Source organism: Lactuca sativa, chromosome 4 (genome assembly GCF_002870075.4).
Source record: "Lactuca sativa cultivar Salinas chromosome 4, Lsat_Salinas_v11, whole genome shotgun sequence".
Classification (NCBI taxonomy): domain Eukaryota; kingdom Viridiplantae; phylum Streptophyta; class Magnoliopsida; order Asterales; family Asteraceae; genus Lactuca; species Lactuca sativa.
Genome location: NC_056626.2, coordinates 45,507,474 through 45,514,361, shown reverse-complemented (window position 1 = coordinate 45,514,361; position 6,888 = coordinate 45,507,474). Strand labels below are relative to the sequence as shown.

Genomic DNA, 6,888 nt, shown 5'->3' with positions numbered 1-6,888 from the left:
TTTTCGAAGATTCACATTGTGAATTTGACGTAAAAAAATAGTAAAAAAATTGAATTTTATATAATTGGAAAAAGAATAAAAAGTTATGAATTTCTGTATTTTTAGCATTTTTTTGATAAAAAATAAGTTCTAAAAGTTGAAAAAAAGATTGGTTCCTTGGTTAATTATGGTTCTCTATTGAACCTCATTCGTAGCTGGTGAGGGAGACTACATTGTGTTTCAAATATGTTTATGTTTCTGTTTTTCCTCTATGTATTTTACTATTTCCCCTCTTCATTGTTGTTTCTTTTTTCCTGTTTCAATTTTTTTAACTCATTGATTTTTTTGTGTTTGTAATATGTTTCTTTTTTCCTGTTTCAATTTTTTAAGGTTGCTACTTTTGGGCTAGTCAATGGTAGCTTATATATAATGCATAAAAATCGTAAGAAGAGTAACCTTTTGGTTTTGACATTTTTGGTCCAATATCTTTAAAGCTGCTACTTTTGGGCTAGTTAATGGTACTATGGTAGCTTATATATATATATATATATATATATATATATATATATATATATATATATATATATATATATATATATATATATATATATATATATATATATAATGCATAAAAATCTTAGGAAGAGTAACCTTTAGGTTTTGACATTTTTTGTCCAATAATTTTTTAAGGTTGCTACTTTTGGGCTGGTCAATGGTAGCTAAGTGGAGTCAAGGCTTCAATTCTACATGTTTGCTTATGGATCTTCACCGTTTTTAGTTCCAATGTGATTGTTCCACCGCTTTTGTGTTATGGATCCTTCCACCGCCATTCTCACCGCTTCTTTTTTCTTCGATTTGTTCCACCTTATAGGAATTGGTAACCTTCTACCTTCCACTTCCTTCCATCGCTCCCATTTTCCTCACCCAAAAATACTCACCAAATGTTTGTGTATGTTGTGTTCAATTGATCGGAAAGATGGTAGAAAAACACAAACATCGATTGTATGTATTCGTTTTCTGCGATTGGTGAGGAACCACTGAAACACCTTTGTATGGGTAAACTTATTGTTGATAAAGATTTTGGGATCTAGGAGACTGTCCAGAAGAAGACCCAGAGAATCCCCTTTCTTCCACATGTTTATTCTAGGTATATCCGTAAAACCTAACCCCAACTATCAGTTCTTACTTTCGAATTGAAATTTAGGTCTGTTTAAATTTGATTTTTTTTTTTTATGGAAAAGAGTCTATTTCTGCAACTCTTTAAAGGTTTGCAAAACGTAATCTTCCCTCATTACCTATGAATGACCGAATACATACAGAACAATCACAACAAACCACCTAAAATACAAAAGGATAAATAGGAAAGGATATACAACAATAAATGATATATATATATATATATATATATATATATATATATATATATATATATATATATATATATATATATATATATATATATATATATATATATATATGGTCTAATACTCTTGAGTTGTTTCATGAGAAATGCTGAGGTTTGCTTACATTCTATCAGTGTTTTTTTTCATATTCACTAAAATATTATTTTAGATATGCGATAAAATATGTGATTCAGTTCTCTCTTATTGAGTTAATGATTTTTATGTTTTATGTAGTTGAGTGAATCAGAGCATAAGTGTTTATTGATTTTAGATATGTGATAAAAGATGTTGCTAGTGAATAGTGATGGTTATCGGAAATTTGTCTAAATTTTGATATCAATGAAAAAACTTATGTATGATCACTTAACCTTTGAAAGCTTTTGAGCTTTAATTTTCCATGAATGCTAACTTTTGGTTTTTAAAATTGATTAATTAATTGTCTGTAACATATAAAAAAAACGATTTCATTTAGAATGATACCCATGTTCCTTGTATTGTGTCAAGATTGCAGACTGACAAAATTTTCTCATTTTTGAGCTGATGTCGAAGACAAGAAATGGCGAAGGTTTGTGCTCTTTAAAATTGTTCTTACCAATGTTTATCAGTAAATAATGTCCTGAAACAAGTTTTTTGAGTTATTCATGGATGATGTTGTAATTTATATCGTACAATTTTGCATTACAACATATGAATTCGTTTTGGATTCAATTCTTTGTTATTGATGGATTGATGGATTGAACATAATACACATACATATTTTTTTGCTTCATGACAACTTGCATTGTTATTTATAACCCAAAAAGAAAATGCAAGAACTGATCTGAATAAAATAGATTGAAAAAATGAAATATAATCTTAATGGAGTAGTTTTGTCTCCGATTTAAAGAAGCACATAAAGAGGCTCAATGCCCTTTATCTAGTTAATATAAATAATCATTATATATTCTATTTTGTAGAGCATATGAAAACCAAACCTAAATTCTAAGTTGTCTTTTGATGACTTTTAAAAAGTATTATCAAACTTCTTTTCCTCTACATTTCTCTTTCACTTTCGAAACACACCTAAATTTGCCAATCTTGAATCTTCATTTATCACGTTTTCCTTCTAAAGTTCTTTAATTGTAAATGCTAAATACGACTCTTACCGACACGTGTCATCCTAATATGATTGTTCCGATAACAAATGGTCCAAATTAATATTTTTGGGCTTTGGGTTCATTTAGAACCACGGAAAACATACATTAAATAAGAAATAAGGAAATAAGTTATTATGTAAGGTTATATTTTGCGAGTCAAAATCAATTTATTTGTCTACTTTTTAAAGGTTTTTATATTTGAAAAAGTAACTTATAAATTAAAGCTATTCACAGTAGCATTTCAACATGAATTTTTATAAAACAGTCACAAATATACATTTTATCCATTATAAAAAAATAATAATAATAATAAACTAAAAACTCAATTTTCAATATGCTTTTTTATGTTATTTTATACATTTCAATTAATTTATCATCTAGTTTCAGCAAACATCATTTTTTATAAGCTAGTCCATCAAAAATTGCCTAAATCTTGAAGGCTTCAATCATGAGTGACCATAAGAGAGTAATGTAGCATCGTTTGCAAAACAAGACAAAACGCTTTGTATCTTCACTAAATGTTGCACCACCTTCGGGAAAGTCTTTTCTAAAGGGGAATACTCCTTTTAAATAAAAATATATGGTTTTTGAAAATACACACTTAAGTCGGAAGTTAGCATAAAGGGGTTGACTCGGTTAATCACCTTTTCTTTTTGTGTTCGTTTGCTTTGGAAGTGCAACACAAAATCTTACGTTGGTGAGGCATTACTATGCCGATTATTTTGTGTTATAGAGATTGGTTATTGTGGTTTGCTAGTATTCGGATTTCCAAACTTCAGAAGGAGTTTCTTGAAGTTGTGTTCCTTCTCATGTGGTGGCATATTTGGTTGTTCAGAAACAATGCTATCTTTGGTAAAAGTGTCCCTAAGAAATCTGTTATATTTATTGTATTGTCACAAAAGTGTTCTCTTTGTGTCAATATAGATATAAGGGGTAGTTTAGTTGGGTTGGATGGCTTCAAAATCCTATGATGTGTATTGTGTAATTTGTTTCCTTGTTTTGTTCATCTAGATTTTTGCTAGTTTTGGTTAATGAAATTCTCTTTGTTCTAAAAAAAGTTTTATTATATTTATTAACTTAAAACCAATACAAATTATAATAAAATATTGTAATAATGACATAACTACTTTTGGTTTTGTATTTGATTTGATTTATAAAACTGTTAAAATAAAAACATATTAGTTTGTAAAAAAATTAATAAATACAAACAAGGTTTCTTTACGGCATCTCCAATCGACCGTCAATTTAGTGATATCATGCAAAATGTTACTGCAATTGGCCTCTAAAGAAGTTGATATTTTTATGTGAAACAATTTTTTGCTATAAATGTAGGGTCACTGTTCACCACACCAAATCTGCTCAATGATTTAATTATCATTTAATTTAGTTTTCATTTTTATTTATCAATATTATAATACACTTTATTATTTATTTATTATATAACTATTCTAATTTATATTATAATATGTCTATAGTGTAATTTTTTACTCTACTTTAGTGTTAAAAGTTCATTATTTTTGTGTGTTTTAGTGGATTTATGGTTGAAGTTAGTCTTAATAACGTTATAAAAGTATGATAAAAAGGATATACAAAGGTTTCAATAGTAAAATTATAAAAGTAAGATTATATATATATATATATATATATATATATATATATATATATATATATATATATATAATTTTCTTTTTTGGTGTCAAAAATATAATATAACTGGAAATGTATCCCATGCTACGCATGGGTTGGAGTGTATTTGGATATTGTTAGCGTGGAGCCGATTCGTGTTTCGGAATAGAAATTCATAACTCGTTTGTGATTCGATCACTTTTAAACATCTACAAAACAATAGCAACACTTTTTAAACAAAATGGTGAAATGGTCATCTACTTATATTTGTACAATGTATTCATCCGAAAAAAACAGCTATACAGTTTTAATTGGTAGCTGTCATACTGTTTTAAAGCATAACAATTATTGAACTAACAATCAATTGTTATCCAACATAAGTTTTAAAGAAGTGGGTAAGCAGTCGTTTACTCTCATTAAGACAATCTATTCAGTAAAAAAACGTACTTTGTGCATACAGCAACCGGTGCCGCATTATGAGGAGAAAATAGTAAAAATATGGAATGGAAATGACTGTCTTTTTTTTTGGTTGAAATGGTTTGATGCTAAAGTCTTTTCCCTACACAATGAAGGTCGTTCAATGTTTGAAGCATGAATCTCATTTTCTGTGAATGTAATCCGGCTAACGTCATATTTTTGTGATCATATGGCACAAAAAGAGGCTAAAAAAAAGACAAATGTAATGATAATAAATGACAACATTGTGGATATATCTAAGAATATAAAAAGCTTTTTTATTCGCAATCTGGGGAATCATACAGTTTCTTTGAGTCCAGGGGCAATCCAACCTGAAAAATTCAACTACAGAAGCGCATTCAATGTGTCACTAAAATTTACAGGGACAAAACTTTAATTAATACAAAAAAGAGAGGTATCAATAGTGTAATTCATTCATTTTTAAATTAACAACTAGAGAGACCAAAAATGTAATTATTGTAAATTAAGAAATATAAGGAAGAAACCTATAATAACTTCATTTCCTAAAAATTAAAAGGAAGTTATAATGAGTTGTAGAAGTGTCATTTAAAAGAAAGCTATAATGAGCTGTAATAACTTCAGAAGTGTCATTTAACAATTTATATATAAAGAGTTCAATCATCATTCTTAGAGAGTAAATGGTATTTACCCACCATAACAAATTTACCTGAAGCAGATATGGGAGAGTAATGTCGATCATATTGCTCAACCAGGCCAACTCAAGAGCAAAATTTGGATGGATTAGATCATAACAAATAAACAGACACGAAGAAAAACATTAATTTTTTCCCTGTAATGATGCATAACCTCAATTATATTATTATAACACACTGAGTTCACCAATTGGCCCTCACAAATACCATCATATTCAACATAAACCGCAACTAATAGGTTTGTACCTGAGCGATGAAATAAAGGAGCAATTCTTCTGCTAACTGACAGTTACTGGATTGTGAGGCTATCTCCATGGCATCCTTGTAAAGCTTGTCTTTCTTAGACAATGTAATTGAATGGTTCTATCTACCAGCCTTCTTGTAAATATATGTTGCTACACGCCTCATCTAAAGAAGGTCGTGTTTCTCAGTCTGCAACAATCCATATGCATCAATAAGATATCACAATTCACTTCATTTAATAATGATAAATATAATAATAGCATAGCAAAGTAACGTTTGCGCAAGGCGAACCTGTAATTTCTTTTGTTTAGACCAAGGATAATTGCACAAATTGTATCATTTATTGAGCTTTAGATAAACTTTCACTGAATTTGTGACATCTTCAAATTGAATAGTATACCAACTTCTTCTCCAAGTTTGACTCCCATTCTTTCTGGTAATCATTCAAACTTGCCGTTAGACGCAGTTTTAGTGCAAATTTAGTGAAAACGAAGGTAAAGTAAATGCATTAAAAAGGCATTATATGATAACAGTGAGCATTAACCAAAAAGGACATTGATAATAAGTACATGCACCGCCAACTATCTTGATTGAGTGCAAGCAACAATCTGACAACCATCAGCCCATCCTGCTTCCTTAGGGTACTGGAAGATTATATAAAATGCTTCAAACTACATAAATATTCATAACAAAAACTGCAAATACAGAAAATTCATTGAAATTGTTGTTTCTAAGGACTGAGAGGAATCCATTATACAACCAATTTTCTTATATTATACATATCCAACAGTAGAACCTCTACAACAGTGATCAAATAAAAACCCTATAACGACTTCCACTGCCGTGTTTCAATTCCAAGTTGATTTAAGAATTCAGATTGTTGCGAAAAGGGACGACGACCGGAAAATCGGAAAACCACAGCCACAAAATTGAGAAAATAAAGTATATATAGAAAAGACGTACCGGTGTAGAAGATGGTGGAACAATTTTGTTAGTTCACCGGAGAACAGGATTCAGATCTGCAGAAACCCTAGAAATCGATGTATCCCTCTCCAAGGCAACCGGAATACAAACGAAGCCTCCATAAGTCGTCAAGAGAGGAGAAAACGCACATACGGTGCATGGAACTACCCCAAGCGACTTGCTTCGACTTAACAGGGACAGTCTCGAAGAGCAGGTGATGTCATGATGTCGATAACAAACGGTACCTCTAATCACCGTTCATATTCGTCGACGACCTCATGCCAAAAAAATGAAGATGGAGAATGTTCGGATGAGGTGATGGATATTGGAATTGGAGGAGAAAGGCGGTGATTCACATCAATGACCAACTTGCCAACTTCCAAAAATGATGTGGCTAAATTCTAAAGT

General features: G+C 30.2%; 2 long non-coding RNA genes across 5 annotated transcripts; one reads left to right on the top strand and one right to left on the bottom strand.

Moving 5' to 3' along the window:
- The first annotated feature begins 649 nt into the window (after window positions 1-649).
- LOC111914705 (uncharacterized) lies at window positions 650-2,151 on the top strand. The gene is made up of 2 exons (XR_002857902.3): window positions 650-1,126; window positions 1,887-2,151. It is a non-coding gene; the product is annotated as an uncharacterized LOC111914705 (long non-coding RNA).
- Window positions 2,152-4,725: 2,574 nt separating this feature from the next.
- LOC111914704 (uncharacterized) lies at window positions 4,726-6,888 on the bottom strand. 4 transcript variants are annotated; one of them, XR_002857901.3, is made up of 4 exons: window positions 6,481-6,887; window positions 6,062-6,161; window positions 5,809-5,950; window positions 4,726-5,706 (listed from the first exon to the last, which is right to left on the bottom strand). It is a non-coding gene; the product is annotated as an uncharacterized LOC111914704 (long non-coding RNA). The 4 variants fall into 4 exon arrangements; XR_002857898.3 differs by having other exon boundaries at window positions 6,087-6,161; window positions 6,481-6,881; XR_002857896.3 differs by having other exon boundaries at window positions 5,809-6,161; window positions 6,481-6,888.